We start from the raw sequence: 15,407 nt of genomic DNA, 5'->3' as shown, positions 1-15,407 counted from the left end.
TCAGACAATCAAATTCTAAGCTTTCTCTTCTATTAAAGGCAGCTCTGTAGCCAAACGTAGTCAGTTTGACAGAGATTTAACAATAACCATTTTCCTCCCAATTGGAAGGTACAGAGAAGTTTAAGCTCTGTATCTCTCCACAGAGTTTTTTCTCCTTATTTGGCCTACAATAAAAGAACATTAATCCACACAGATAACACCAACAACTAAATCGAAAACATCTATGACCATACTCCAAATTTGCTTTTTGGTTGACAAAAAATACATTTTCTGCTACTGAGAAGAAATTTCCCCATGGAACTAAAAAATACTTTTAAACCTAAAGCTATATTAGAACAGTCTTTACAATGGGGCAGGAGGATACAACACACCACTTCGCTAACATAGCTTTAAAATTCAGAAGCAGCATCACATAATTCCACAAACCTACACATTCAGTCTGGGGTTCAAAAGTGCAAATGGTTTTCTCTTGCAATGCTTATTCTAACATTTCTGCACTTTTCCTCACAACCAGTTACAATCTTACTCTTGCACTGTATCTCACAGAGAATAAACAGCAACAGCAACTGAGGTTTTTCAAAACCCTTGTAGAAGGGCAACTAACAAGACTAGACATCAGTTCTGATCAGTCATCCATTTTTCAAAGTAAGTTTTCCTCTCAAAAAGTTTAGAAAGAGAAATATTACATAAACCAGAATAAAAGGAATAGTGTTTTAGCAAAGAATGGCCAAAAAGTGTATTTTTCCAACCTCAGGATGATTATTTATGGCACCATTGTAATCCATCTCTCAAGAGGTAATGGATTTCTAACCTATGCAAAGGACTGGACAGTTATTGCAATGCTATCCTGAAAAGAATTCCCATAGAAATTATTTTTACAACCTATGTGTCCCCTTGATTCCTAAAGTTCATTATCTCCTACTTAACTTCTTGATTTTTATTATTAAATTGAAATTTTCATTTTGTGATACTCTTCCATTTTCCACAGTTTAATATTACAAGCTACACAACACAAATTATATCATCAGTTATTTGACAGTTTCATGAAAATAAAATCTAGATCTTGACAAAAACTTCCATCCAATAACTTCTTGTATCCCACCAGTGATAACAAACAGAATTCCAGAATACGTCTTTTGGACTCAGAGAAAAGTGCAATTCTGTGCCTCTGCTTTAGATCCTGAATTATTGCTATTACATGATACGAAATTTTCCTGGTTTTTTTTTCTATACAGATCCAGAGCACATCAAGCGTGACAATGCTGAGCTGCTTAAAATCCCGCTCACACCTATACCCAAGACCCAAAACATCTGCCAAAACCACCTGTAAAAATCAATCTGTGTGGGGTTCTCCCAGACGATAGCTAACAGATTTGGCTCTGTAATAAATTGGCTGGGAGACTGCCAGCATCTCCTCTTAATCTGACAGCTCAATAATGAAAGCACTCCCACCGAGTGGCAAACCTGGCTCCAGTCTTCCCCGTTGCTCTGACCCGCTGAATGGAAGGGGCACAGTGCAAGTATGACTTCGGGACAACACACGGAGTAAATAGACGTGACTCCCTGCAGCCTGAAGGAAGGTATCCCAGCCCTGGATGGAACCAAGAAATGTTGCATACATCAAGTAACTGAAATCCCACACAGCTTCTCAAGTGTGCATGCTGAATGATACAAATCCAACTCCAGATTTTAACTCTACCTCTGCTTTGTAAAGGACTTGGTGTATTATTGAAGGTTAAAGAGTATGCTGCTGAGTACTGTCACACCTAAGTCCTCAGCCTGCATACAATTATTTCTCCAATACAAAAACATACAGGAATATAAATCAAGTCTTATAATTAGGCAACAGTCTAACAATAATTCAGAATTTCCAATAGCATATTAAAAAGGCAGTCTTCCTATAATACGAAGTATTAATCCAACACTCCCCTGTGACTCAAAACTGTTTGAAAAGAATTAGTGGTGGCTTAACTTTGTAGCCACTGGTTGTATGCTAGATCACATACCAGCTGTCCTGCAGTCAGCCTAAAGCAGCATTAAGTCCACGCTCTGAGAAACTCTAAAGAAATGAAAATCAAGTGCCTATGCCCTAATCTGGACCAAACACCGATGGCTGATTCAGCAACGCAGCAGCAGCCTCCAGTCAGGATACAGTTCTGTTAGGTCACGTTTCCATAATGCTGGATCACAGAAACAGTGTGATCTAGAAGATTTTATTATTCCTTCCTGAAAAATCTACTACGTTTTCAGTGGCAGTATTGCATGACATAAATTGTATGTATTTTAGCATTTCAGGACGCAAACAAAGAATTACCTTTGCACAGTTAAAGCGAGAAGAACAGAAAGAAAAAAAAAAAAAAGGAAAACTAATGATTAGTCTTCATATGTACTCGTTCTACTTACTCCTGACTGGGAAGCAGGAGTTTAGATATATAATTTATAGTTCAAGTCTTCTTTAAATGGAAAGTTAAATCAAATCAGAGCTATGAATTCAAAACATATTAAGCACATTAAAACTCTGTTCCTTACGGGAATCAAGTTAAAGCTGCTTCAGTTAAATGCAGTTAAAGCTGAATGACAGCACCCATTAAAGTTTGATGTACTTCAACTGATTTGCTTTTATGTCTTACCTCTAGTTAAGCAAGCTAATAGACAAGCCTATAGCTGCAAGTATAAACTGAGTCTAATACTATGCTCCAAGCGAGAAATGCGCCTGCAGACTGGAGGAGAGAAAATGAGTATTTTTCTGGTCATTAACTTCCTTTCATTAACTTGGGTCTGTTTAAAGTAGCAAAAGTTTTGCATGTAGTTTTATGATCAGGTTTCTTTTATACTGTTTAAGATTCATTTCAGAGTATTACTCTTTCAGAGCTTCTGCTCGAGAACTATAGAAGTAATTAGTCTGTTGACAGTTATTTACAACAAATCCAGCATTTCACTCTGGAAGTACACAGCTAGGATCTTCTCAGTGTTTATGAATACAATTACCTATTAAATTTTTCTGCTTTTGCTCATTGGTTTTCACTTTTTACCCAAATTTTCTGCAATCTTTTTAGCCACAAATCTAATGTGTGAAGCAAGCTAAAACAAGATGTTCATTGGCGGTCTCCCAAGTCATTAAACGCCTACCACAAGATTCCTCTCATACTCGCAAGATCAGACTGCAACTGGATAAAAAAAATAAAAATCAGTTTGGAACCTAAAGCCTGCTATTTCCTCATTCTTCTACTAAATATACGAAAAACTCTTCAATGAGGCAACAAATGCAGCGAAACCAGTATTTCCCCCAATAAGAACTGATATGGTTCAGGAAGGCTCAAAAAGTGGCTTAATGTAATATACAATTTGGTGAGCAAAGAGATAAAAATACAAACAAGATATGGTAAATAGGCTCTTATGGCAATCCATAAGGACTCTGAACCACAAAGGTTCTGTAAGAGAGGTTTTGAAACCTGTAGATAATAAGAAGAACAAACTAACTAGTAGGAACTAGTAACTGGTTAATATTTACCACCACGAGAAGTTAGGCATGTGGCATTCTGCATTTAATCTTCTACTGAATATAAACTTTCTCTAAAGTAAATTTTACTGCAAGCAAATGGGAACTGAACTGACTTTTTGCCCAAGGCAGCAAAAGCCATGGGGCCCTGAAAACAACACACCATGAACACTCATGTTAGACTTTCTTCCCGAGAACTGAATGCAGATACTGTCCCTGATATTATGCAGAAATGAGTAATTGGAAGTCACTCTCAAGACCTGCAACAGAACTCTTCCAGATCTGGTGTATCTCATTAAGCATGCAATTAGCAGTAGCAAATAACATTTTAATAATCCCAGCCAAAATGTCAGAGTTCATTTATGTGCATCTTCCTTCTGGAATAACAATTTCACACTGCCTGAAGTAAGAGAAATCCATGTTTCAGAAGTTAGGAAACTCTCCTACACAATTATGCTGTCACCCAGTATGGAGAATTCCAAAGATTACAGCAAGCCTCCTGCATGTTTGCGCCTCCTGACTTTGCCAAACTAGTTGTTTGGGCTGAGATTTTCCAGTCTGGGCACTTGTGAACATCAGATTGTTCATATAAACCATTTAGCCATTTACAAGACCACCGCTGAGGTCAAAATGTTTAATACATGTGTGTCCCTACTCAGAGAAGTAAAGAGCTGCTGTACTTGATCCAGACTCAACGCATTTCAAGCCTGCTTACTACCCTGCCCCTGATGTGGCAGAGGCAAACACCAAAGGAAAGAACACAAGCAGCACACATGCAGTACAGCTCTTTTGTGATAAGAGCTCTCAGCTTCCAGCAAGCCACCAGATCAGGGATTGAGAACCAGTTTGAACCAAGGTCCTTCACTGGTGTTGTGCATTTGCTCAATTAGATCCCAGCCACATTCCTCCTCCACAAATTAGTCCTACACCGGGTCTCTACAAGATGGAGAGCTGTGTTTCAAAATCAAGTCGTATCGGCGAGAGATTGGCTATCTTCCTGCAGTTGCCCTAGTTCTTCCCTTCTCAGGAACACTAACAGTTCCCTAAGTTTTCCATACAACCCTGATTTTAGACCTCACGCATATTCCTTCACTTTACCCACTTCCAACTCACAGATTCCCAGTCTGTTTCGTACAGACGCAGTTTTGTATCACCTGCTTTCTTGACTCCCCTTCTCTTTACCTTCTCTAGAGCTACTGTGCTCTCTCTGAGGCGGAAGGGGATCCGGATGGCACACAGACACTCAACAACTGAATGCACCAGGGATTTATGAGGTTGGCAGCATCTGGTTTGCTCTCAGCTCTTGACTTCTGTAATTCATTTTTAAGACATTCTAGTGACTTTGAATTTGCCTTTTTGACTACTCCTAAACCTGGGAGCTGTTTCCAGAACAGTGATGAAGATTCCAAGATTCTCCCCATATCCTCAACCTGTACCAGAGTAACGATCATTCAGTAAGTCACTGCTGCCTGTAAATAGCTAGGGCTGTTTCCCTCCCATTAAAAATCAACGCTAATAGACACAAACATGATTTTATCCCACAAGCTGCTCAGTATTATGAGATATTTTACACTTTTGCACAGGTTAGCAAAGAAGCCAAACTAGGCTAAGCAATTTTGTATCACCAAACTGTTATCTGATGCTTCATTTTCCCTTGGAGGGGGAAATGTTATTTGTGCATACTCTGTAGAAATGGACTTTTAAGACCTTTAGAACTGTGAAATGACACACAACAGATACAGCTCTGGCACTAAAACAAAGGAGAAAGTTCCTCCAATTTTTCTGCTGCTTAATTCAGTCCCTGAGAAGGCTGACTTCTTCTGGGGCAAGGGACATGAAACTTGCCCCAGAAAGAGGGGAGGTAGGAAGAAAGTGAAGGGACAGTCTCTGTCCAGAAAACCACTCCAGGAAGAAGGAAACCAGCATGACAGCCAGCAGGAGGAGAGGGACACAGGCTGCAGCTTACTGGCTGCTCCGCTCAGCAACACCAGGAGCAGGAGGAACGGCAGAGATGTGATCAGCAGCAAGGAGACACACGAGACCTTGGAAAAAGATGCTAGGGAAAAAAAAAACCCCAAACAATACAACACACCAAGGGAAGGATACATGGGCTACAATGGTGAGGATCACAACTGGCCATGGAAACAAAAGAGAGAAAAAAAAAACAGTAGGGGCACTAGCAAAGCTGAAGCAGGAAAAACAGCATTTGTGAGGCAAGGAGTGGGAAATGGGACAAAGAGTACAAAAAGGAATGAACTAGGCAGGAAAATCAAGACTGAGGCAAAAAGACTAGTGGAGGGGAAAGCAACAGGCAAGTATAGAAAATGTCAAGGGGTGAGACACACACAGAAAAGCATCCAGCACAGCAAACACCCCTCCTAAACTTGGCACAAAGTCCAGAGGCCCACCAATGCTCTTTTAAGCATTAGTTCCCATGAAAGCGAGGTTACTTAAGACAGCAGGCTAATGTCTGCATTGGAGCAGAAGGTTGGAAAGAAGAAAAAAAGCGAAGCATGGAACCGTTGCAGAGAAAAGAAGGCACATAAGGAAGAAGCTTCTATTTCCAAAGACAGGAAATGGGAAAATGTATAGTACCTGTCAAATTCTTGTATGAAAAGGGTAGGCAGAAAAAGAGGAGGGCTCAAAGAGTATGTCAAGGGTGGTAGAAAGAATGTGGGACTAGCGATATGTGATACAATTGAACTGTAAAAATGGAGAAAACTCTCCTGAAAACAGGTGAAAGATATGCAGAAGCTGATTGTAAGATTTCATTATTAGCACTCTACCATACAGAAGAAGCTGCAAAAGTAGTAAATATTGCTGCTGACAGACCCTGTGATAGATTAGGTAAATGCAAGGAGAATCAAAAAGTGTATCAACAGAAGAAAAGCAAGCAGGAACAAGAGGATATGAGAAGTCATGAATACTTACACACCAGATATCATAAGGAAGTCTAAGCAACAAAATATGAAGGATACTATTCAAAAAAAACCTATACAACAAAGAAGAGGTTTAGCATAGGAATTAGAGACAACAGCGTTTGAAAAGGACAAGAAGAGAGCATCTCTGCTAATCAAGACAAACATTTAAGCAGTATTGCTCTTGACTGAAGAGGCAAAGACAAGCTAATACATACAGCTAAGAGACCAGATGCATCATCTGCATTAAATCACAAAGGATGAACGCAGAAGACTTCACAGAATGAGAGCCAGAAGCCAGATCAGAAGGACAACAAGCAAAAGATTATAAGTTACATGCAAGTAGCCTGGTAAAAAGGATTAAAAAAACCTCTACAAAACGTTATTTTTTTCCTACTCAGACTGCAAACATTTTACAGTGGTTATTGAAATAACTGAATGTAATAAGACATTTTGCCCCAATTAACATGTCACTACAATACAATAGGATAACTCAGCCAAATAATCTAAGAAGTGCCACATGCACTTTGTTTCCACTCATTATGACATTTTCCACAGTTCGATAAAAATCAAAACAGCACATCTTTTATCGGAGACAATAAAAAGAGAGTAGGTCAAGGATTCTTCCTTCATCCTATTATTGCCAAGACAGAAAACATGTTTTTGCAATGCCCTACCTAACAAACATAGAAAAGACCTTTTTTATTTGGCAAGATGCTCAGGAAAAGTTCAGGCAAGAGGCCAGATGTTTTGTTTAAAAGCATAATGGTGTGGCTTAGCTTTGCTGAGGACCCACAAATAGTGACCTACAAATCTGGTCCCAATGCCTCTTTTTCTTATTTAATACCCAACATCAGAGTTTATCCCAAAGGTATAAAAACTTACTTATATGCACACCTTCCACCAAATCTCTTATAAAAGGCAAAAGTATATCCTATGCTGTAAAGACTACAACAGTCTTCCAGGAAGACAAAACTACATTCATAAGCAACGTAAGTATTTTATTTCATACATGAAGTTACTTTAGCACAATCTTTCATAAAAACAAGGTACACTGCTGAGTGCTACAGTGAGAGCGCTCAGGCACTCCTTGTTCCATACTGTCCCTTTCAGCTGTCCTCTCTTCCTTGACACTGTTACCACCTGCTTATTCCACCACACACAACCTATGTCCCCACCCAAGCAGCATACAGCAGGGTTTCATGTATATATGTGTCTATATAGCTTCCTCCCTTTGCTCCAGCTTTTTATGGCACAGTCCCTATTCAAGTAGCTGTGCCTGAATTTTGGCACAAAACTGAAATCTCAGAACAGATTTACATGACTTAGAAAAGCCCCTCAGTGTCTTATGCCACTGTAAGCATCCTTTTACCCCACTGCCTTCAGATTTTTACATATTTCAAATGAACGAAATTAATGTGATATGACAGAGATTTGATCGAGCAATGGAACTCAACAATCATGGAAAAGACATTACAAATACCAAACAAAAAGACTGAATGGTACTGAAGAAAATACAATGATAAATGGAAGTGTGAAAACACGCACCGATGAGTGCTATTTTATAAACCACAAATACTTTAAGAACTTCATTCCAGAAAAGCCATACCAGGAAGATTCCTTCCTTTAAATTTTCTTTACTATTCATAGCATATGAATTGGACTGCATGCAACAACAGAGCAATTAGTTTAAATACTGCCAATATTCTCACTGGTGATAATTGGTTGCTTCTCGCAAGAACATCTGTTCCACCTTCTTAAGAAATGAGGTACAGACCCTGTTACCTAGACAACAGAATCCTTCTGAGCATCACACACTATAAAAGGGCAATACCAACCTAAGTCACACTTCATATTCGTTTGCCCTACCGCTCCCTTATCACCGTTAAGCAACTGAATGCTGTGGCTTTTTAATATTAAGCCCATTATTTATCAGATCACAAAACCTCAGGTCCACTTTGACATGCATTAAAAGTAACAGCTGTGTTACTGTCCTTTGGCCAAGCAACAGTCACTTTGAGGCTTTGTATCCAGCCAGCTTCCACCACCGTGACTGCCAAATTGTCCAGCTGAAAATGCTGCAGCTTATGAGTACTCTGAGAGCAAGTCCTATCAAATCTAGAAAACTCCGCACAGTCCCCTTGAACATGATGCAGAAGTGGTCACCTTCACTGCCATGCCCCTGGATTACTGGAGATACTCAAGTGCTACAGGAATTCATCCCACACTAGCACTCACTACTGTCCTCCAGCCAAATTCGGGAAAGTAGCAGTAGATTAACCTTTGGAAGATGCCTTTTGTTGCCTTAGCAAACTCACCACAAATTCATAAATATTGATGAAGTATTTACAATAATGAAGTGCACCAGCTAACAAAATCCTCAGTATGCTTTACACAGATGGATTTATTTATTTTTTCCCTGCGTGTGTGTGATGGAGGACCAATGAACACAGAAGCTCAAATGATGTGTGAAACCTAAAGATTAAGCACTCAGAAATGAAGAGAGCTCACTGGGACAGAACAACCTGTAAAACAATCACTACCACTCAACGATCACCCTAAATTAATCTCACTTAGTCTCCCTTTGACAACACCCTAAACTAACTTTCCCTCCTCCTTTACCTTCTTACCCTCTTCTTGGCTGGGAAAAGAGGGGCAGTACTGTCTATCCTCAAAAGCATATGCTGTAGATGTCCCTGTTGCAGGGGAAGCATCTGTAGGAAAACCCCTATAGATTTTATGCATTTCATTCTGCACATGCAACAGCAATTATGCCCTGGGTGTGTAAAGTTTCAAGTCAGTCAGTCAGTCAGTACAAGTTAATAGCACCAGAAAATGCCATGCAAGAGAAAAAGAAAAGGCTATTAAACCAAAATACAAGCAATCAGTTCACCACAGACCACAGGAGAACTAAACACTTTCAGACTTCACTAATGCAAACATGACTGGTACCTTGATGGGAACCCTTTGACAAGTTTTATTTCCACTAGTATGCAGAACACCACAGAAATGATTACGTGAACATCTGACAAGCAAGTAGATGGCATTTTGAGCATTGGCTAGAGTAACAAGGAGCATTAAGTTTAACCACAGAAGACAGACATGGTTTTGATTTGTTTTGCAGATTCTGCATTTTTAGAGGGGACTTCTAGGACACTTAATTTGATAAGACAGAAATGGAATGGTTTAAAGGAAGGATTCTACAGCAGCACCATATACAGAGCATTTCATAGGACAAAGATAAGATTTTAAATAATCCCAGCTGGGTAAGAATATAGATGTGTTTTTCAGGCCCATCCGTGTTGAAAAAAACCCATGAGTTCTGGAAGTACTGAAGAAAGAAAATAAGAGCTTGAAAATAGTCTTGATTTGAGATGCCCAGAAGAAGGAAAAATAAAATAATCCATCTGGGCTCAGACTTAAAATCTGAACAATGGAGATAGCTGAAAATGATTAAAACTTAAAATCACAATAAAATTCCTTATTTAGACTTCAAAGCTTCAAGCAAATTGGTGAATTTCAGATGTGGAACAGCACAAAAGGCAATTTAGTAGCGGTAAATTATTTTTTAGGCCACAAGTATAATAAATGCTTAGAGACAGAATGTAAAGCTGCAAGGATCACCCATACTCACAAACCTAAAACAGACTAGATAAAACCTAGGCAAGAAAAAAAATCACCAATACATAACAAAAATAACATGTCAAGAAATAAGGAATTATTCCAAAGTATAAAGATACTAAGGCAGATGAGGGTACTGAGCAAACCTTGGAGTTTGGTCAGAAACAGAACATAAATAACAGTAATAACTTTTTTAGAGCAGAAGCTTAAAGAAATCAAACCAAAACGGATCCAAGACAGACCTAGTGGACAGGAAGCCATTGTATTGCTTGTAAATATTAAAGGCATCCAGAAATAAAGAGAGAAGAAAGCAAGGTAAATCGTACAAAAGGCAACTGAGGTAAGCAAGTGAAAATACAGAAAGATACTGAGAGTTGAGAAACAGACTCCATAGGGCCGTGGGACAGGATAAGCTCGTTGGCACAGAAAAAAAAAAGGCAGAGGCTCCCACAAATGTCTTCAAGAACTGGCAGCAGATCTCGTATTTCATAACTGTCTACAATCAAAATTATTCTACTGATAGCTTCTTTCAGTATTCTGTTCACATCTTCAAAAAAGTTATTACTTTTTCCAATAGTATAGGCGGTCCAGACTACCTTAACTCCAGTATTCTTAGGTGGCTGCATATGAAAGAGCTCAAGGTCAAGTCTATTGATATTCTATGTATACCCCCAATTTAGTACATGTGCTACATACAGGCAACAAGCAGGTTTGGGTAAGCATCCTGACACTACTAATGAGATAGGAAGTATGAGTATGACGCTCTTTCTACAAGGCAGAACTATTTTGCCAGTCAGATGGCCAAATGGACCAGAGAACCACCTTTCTTATGAAAATGCAAACTAGGCAAATTCTACACACTTACAACTTCACACTGTAAACCTGTCGACAAGATGCATCACAGAATTCAAGACACCCAGGCTATCCATTTATTGACTACTGTACTGTTAACTACAGTTTGGAAACAGGAAAACCTCCCTGTCTCTCAAAAACCCCATACAATAATGTACCAAGTCATCATAAACACGAGTCAAATCTCATAAACTCAGCAGAATGCTGTATTTAAACAAAGCTATTTTTCAGCTTACCACAGAAATATACACAGAGGTTCACAAGGAAACAAACACCACACTGAAATTTTTAACATAATGAAACTCAATGAGGTGAATAAAGCTTTAGTAGAAGGTAACACAACATTTTGCCTTCAGTAACAAAGCTAACTACAACTTACATATAAAAGCCTGCAGAGTAAAATATGACTGTAGACTAAAACCACTATCCACTTTGCCATACACAGGCTAAAACCAATGCCATACAATGTATTGAAAAAAAGGAACTTTTTAATTAGCATTTGATCAAGCCTTAAGGACTTTTCCACTGTTATTCCATTTTCAATCCAGCCACCTCTGTTCTGTATTAATTCATCCAGTTTAGGCACTATTAGTAACGTTTTATTTCTGCCTCACAGACCCCATGGGCACAGAGAAGCATCAGACAGCTTGCAGGTCTGGATCAGCACAAAGACCAGTAAGGATGACACTGTGTTGGGAGTACATCAGAGAACCACCTGATCAGGATGGGGAATTGGATGAAGTCTTCTCTACAACTCAAAGACTCCTGAACTACAAACCCTTGTTCTTACCGGAGACCTTAACCTCCCTGATATCCACTGGAAGGGCAGACAGCAGGGCAGCAGCAACCCAGATAATTTTTGGAGGATATCAGGGACAACTTCTTGATACACATACTGGATGGGCCAACAATGGTGGCACACAGCTGTTTTCCAACAATGAAGAACCAGCTGGAGATGTGACAACCAAAGGCAGCTTTGGCTGTAGCAACCATCTACTAGTACAGTTCAAGATCCTGAGTGAAGTGAAGAAGGCAAGTAGCAGAGCACAGACCCAGAGCTTCAGAACAGATTTCAGCTTATTGAAAGGACCGGCAGGCAGCTATGGGAAGCAGCTCTGAAGGGCAAAGGAGTTCAAGAAAGCTGGCAGGTCTACTAAAAAATACAAGTATCGGGAGACCAGTTCAGTTAAGCAGATTGTCAGAGCTCCGATGCAAGATGGGTAGTATACAGAGCGGTGCAAACAGGGACAGGCTACGTAGGAGGAGTTTAGAAACACTGCCCAGGCATGTAGGGATGGTGTCAGGAACGCTGAAGCTCATCTCGAATTGACATTTGCAAGGAATATCGAGGGCAACAACAAGAGCTTCTGCTACTACATTAGTTGTGAAAGGATGCACAAGAAAATGTGAGACACTTGCTGAATGAAGTGGCCAATTTAGTAACAGTGGAAGTCCCAACTTAAAAAGAATCCATCATCTGAAAACCCATGGCATCACCTCAGTCTGAGGCATCAAAACCAGTCACATATATTGTTAAATTAGAGAAGGGCATGTTCTAGAGTTACACGAAGTCAATATACCATTCAAACAATTCAACAACAAACATTCAAACACCTCCACACAGAATAAACTGAAAACATGTATAAACTAATTTCACTGGACTACAGGGAAAGTACAAATGGAGGAACATAAGGAAAACACATAATGGGAAAGAGAGAATGAGAAACAGAAGAGAAAAAGAAAGGTTTATGATGGATTCAGAAAAGAACCTAAAATTCACCAAACATTCCACCTGAAGCTTTAAAATATGTGTCTTCATGTGTGCACACACGCAGTCTTGCAGGGAGTATTTAAGTTTGGCAAATAAGTATTTAAAAATGTCTTTCCTGTATTATCTGCAATTCTGTTCTTCCTTATCCGAGTGATAAAGTAGCTATTTGCTTTCAGTGCATTGCTGCCTACAGCTCAACCTGAAGAGGCTTGGCTTTCCTTTTTTGTTCATTTCTGTTGAAGGCACCATCCGTTGGTTTTGCATATGTGCTCTGAGAATATTCAGGTTCTGAAGTGAACAGCAAATTAAAAGTGGAAACAAGTGAGCCTGAAAAGCACTGAACATTCATTTTTCCTAGTCAGCTGCACTGGAAATTTGGATTATATCCTAAGTGATGTCAAGTACCAAATGTGTAAAGAAGCTTCTCTGGCTCACAGTGTGTTAGAATAGGGTTAAAGCTTTTTTTTTTTAACATACTTGCCATAGATTTGTTGATATTGCTGTCCTGCTTTCAGCAGAGACACAACTTCAAGAACAGCAAAGTAAATGCTGTATGAAAAGAGAAAACTTTCAAATTTTGTATTTAGAAACCAACGGTGCACTAAAAACAGTTTCCCTTTTCCCTTCTCCTCTGCATGCTCTTTTTTGTTGTTAAACTGCTGAATGAGGTGGATGTAGTCAGACAATGGGGCTGACCAGCTGCTTCAGATGATGCTCTGTTTCTGTTACTATTACTTAACAAAAACATTATACTCCAAGCTGCAAAACTTATTTTCATAAATGTTACAGTGCATTTATGAGCCAATAAAAAAAAGTCACCTTAACTGACTGAAACAAAAATCTTTTTTATTTTACAGATTTACTACCTGTGTACTTTTTTATTTAGTGAAGTTAATTGTTCTTTCAGATGCAATAAAATAAAAAGACAAAAAAATGTCCACAGAACCCTTCTGAAGAATAACCAAAGCAGGAATTTAAGTACTGCCTTACACAAAAACTATTTACATTACAGAGATTATACAAGATTAGGCCATGTAACAGAGAGAACTCTTATTCTTCCTATGGCATGCAAAACATGAGTTTTCATGCAGCCGAAGCGAAAACCTCCTTCCAGCTGATTCATACTTACAAAATCATAATGCACAGACGCTTCTAGCCAACACATGCCTTAACTCTTAAATAAAAATCCTTTCAAAATATTTTTTCAAACTTTCACTACCTCCAGCTATTGAAAGAGGGAGTGGAGTTTCAAAGTTTCCACAAACAAATCTAACAATCTTTTCTAATTAGGTAGTAGAGAATTTATGGGAAGATTTTACATTGCCAAATATTCTATATATTTATCTTGGCAAGGAAAAAGAAGTTCTGACATTCAAAAGGAATCTCCTACAGCAAATGTACTTGGGGACACAAGCTTTTTTAAGGCCTTTTTTCACCTAACCTTGCCTTAAACAAAGCCAGGGACCAAGGTTAGAGACCTATTTTTCTACATAACAGTAAATACTGCAAGCTGCTGTGATAGTCAAAGCCACAGAAAAGGTCAACACAGCCAAAGCAGAGGACTTGTACTTATTATGAAATTCTATGTAGCTGTATTTGAAGAGAGCCAATGGCATTACAAATCTTCAAAGTGTTTTATTAATACTGAAAAGATATTATTCCTGTACAGCTGATCTTTTCTGCATTCCCAAGAGATGCAGACACACATCAAACAGGTCAAGGCCAGCCCAGTCCAGAGTCTCAAATTAAGTAGCTTCACATTTAGTTCATTTGACTAAGTTTCCAACCAGGGAGGTAAGAGCAGCTTGTAAGCGACATGCAGCACCTGACAGAACTGAAAGCAAATAAGCTTTACTAGCTCAACCCAGCAAGGCACGACACGTCCCCTGGAGTGTCCCTGTGCCATGCTGCCAGCAGCACTGCTGAGAAACACAGAGCAAAGGCACAAAGTGCTTCAAGATGGGAACAGTAAGTCTAGCTGGACCTCCCTGGCTCAGCTACAGCACCACACCCCCACAGACCCCCAACGCCAAGAGGAGGGAGAGGCTGCCTACTCACACAGGAAGGCCACAGACAGCAGGGAGGTGGAAAAGAACAGAAATACAGCAAGGCAGAGCCTTGGCTCAAGAGAGCTGACAAGTACAAAAAGGTTACAAAACCCTATCGTTTAACCTGTAAGGCTTCTAAAACTTTGCCCACCCTCAGAAACTGAGGATGCCAAAATACTGGTACCCCCTAGCACTTCGTAGCATACATTGCATCAATAGGCAAAAGGCTTGAAAGTAATTTGTGCATGCCAAATTGTTTGAACGAGCTTTCAGTAACTCATTTAACATTACAGTCTGAATTATTTTAGCCTGTACCCATAAATGCAAGTATGAACACAAAGGACAACTAATGTTCCCACTAGTGTCCCACAGTGTGCTGGCAATGTTCCAGGGTCTCCCAGAAGGAGCAGCCTCTAGCAGCTTCACTAACAACTAGCACACACAGGCACAGGGTGTAGCAACTAAAACCCTTACGCGTCCCAGACCCAACATTCACAGAGGGCAAAACTGCAGCAATTGAGGGCACTCTTAAGCAAGGCTAGGACAGAAATGCTGTTGGTTTGCAGCATTACTTCTCCCACTTAAATAATCTGTAACGGCCTAGTCTAATTATTTTTCCCCACAGAAAAAAGGCTACTGAGCTATAAAAACAAACCCTGACAGAAAAATCCAATGAAGTTTAGAATTAAGACCACCAT

The 15,407-nt window shown here is 39.5% G+C and overlaps 1 protein-coding gene across 2 annotated transcripts in view; it reads right to left on the bottom strand.

Annotated features, from left to right (window-relative positions):
• The window catches only part of CDK19 (cyclin dependent kinase 19), a 133,102-nt gene that overhangs the window by 90,740 nt on the left and 26,955 nt on the right, over positions 1-15,407 (bottom strand). The window lies entirely within an intron of this gene.

The sequence above is a fragment of the Falco cherrug genome, chromosome 6 (genome assembly GCF_023634085.1).
Source record: "Falco cherrug isolate bFalChe1 chromosome 6, bFalChe1.pri, whole genome shotgun sequence".
NCBI lineage: Eukaryota > Metazoa > Chordata > Aves > Falconiformes > Falconidae > Falco > Falco cherrug.
This window is presented reverse-complemented; position numbering and strand designations above follow the sequence as displayed.